Source organism: Arachis ipaensis, chromosome B01 (assembly GCF_000816755.2).
Source record: "Arachis ipaensis cultivar K30076 chromosome B01, Araip1.1, whole genome shotgun sequence".
Lineage (NCBI taxonomy): Eukaryota > Viridiplantae > Streptophyta > Magnoliopsida > Fabales > Fabaceae > Arachis > Arachis ipaensis.
The window spans coordinates 115,011,022-115,012,689 of NC_029785.2; positions in this window are offsets into that span (position 1 = coordinate 115,011,022).

Consider the following 1,668-nt stretch of genomic DNA (forward strand, 5'->3'; position numbering starts at 1 on the left):
GTGATCACTCAACAAATGCCCCAAAACTACACGTTCGATATTAAGATGAACTTGATTTGTAAAACCGAAGTGCACATTTGTTTATGCCTGTAGATGAGTTCTACGAGTCAACAATGCATTACGATTTTACAATTTTTCCTATAACCGTATGGCAAAGTAGAATGAAATCAGGCGAATGAAGAAATGGTCCTGGAGATTTGCTTTGGCTTTTGTTTATGTTCTCTTGTTAGTTGCATTGCTGCTTCTATTCATTTAGTTTAAATTCTTTCTGTTCTGCCATTGGTTGCATTGGGCGGTCTTTATAGTTTATTGCATAGGAATTAGCGCAAAATGTTACTATGTGAGACATATAAGCCTGCGATGGTATAGTCGAATTTGATTCTCCTCTGGTCAAACGAGACTTTGATGGGTTAACATTATAAGGTATTGTCACTTTATTAAGTTTGTTTCATGGAAATAAATGATGTCGTGACTGTTTTGGTAGCCTATGGATCCTTGTTTGTTTGTCTAGCTAGTCGCGTTTGGATTACAGTCGATTCTCCCCACCGATTGGAGTAACATCAAGTTGCGATAACTGTTAAGCATTACTTCTGTTGCACTTTTCTGTCCTATATTCATTGTCCTTTGTCCTTTTTAATCTTATTTTCTACTGTCTGTGATGCAGAGTGCCACATATAGAAGACTATGTTTTAGTGGTGTACCTTGCCTTACATGCAGATAACTTGGAACTAGTTTGGAGTGCATTTTGTGGCTTCATTTGTACTTGCAACTTGTCATGGGATAGCTCTTAGGTGGTGCAGTGGTTTAGTTATACTATTAATTTCCTTCTTAACTCATGCAAGGTTGTAATCCATGGTGGGGTTGTCCTCCATGATTTTTGTGCTCATCTCTTTGTAATGAATGGGATTCATTTGGGAATTATATAGTGTGCGCGGATGAATACTTTAGAGGAGAAGTAAGAAATATATTTAACCTGAAAATACCTCCAAATTAAAGTTTCCCCTTTATTTCAGTTAAAAAGTTAAGACGGAGGTCGAGAGAACTGAACCGGTCGATGACCTGGGAGAGGAACTGGTTCAATGGTTTAGAGGTTCAACCGACTCCAACAGACATTCAATCAGGGTTAATTAATTATAGATTAAAAATATTAAAATTTCAACGTGTATGCTTTTAAATATTAAAATTCAATTATTTATACCTTGATAGAAACTTAAAATTTTTCAATTTCACATAACAAATTATTCATTAAAAGTATACTGTTAATAAGTGTTTCAACATATGATCGTATTACATGTTATTCACTTTTTATTAGAAAGTTAAATTAGCAATGACTTTTATGTTACGACTAGTCTTCTTTGTCTATTAAGTCAAAAATTAACCTGACTATTGTGTTATGGTGAATGTATAAAGTGTGAGGCATACATGTTGACCAAAATTAATTGATTATGTCAAAGTATCAAAACCATGGGAGAAAAGAGACATATTTTTAGTAACACAGGTGTGGACTTTGTTTCGTAAGAATAATGCTATTCTGTGGTTGGCCAGGTTTTTTTTTTTTTTATTTCACCAAATTGCATCTGATAAGTCAAAGTAATATTTTAAAAGATTTATTGCAACAAAACCTAACGGGTCAATAGCCTGCTCATGCCCAGAAGACTTTTAGGATGT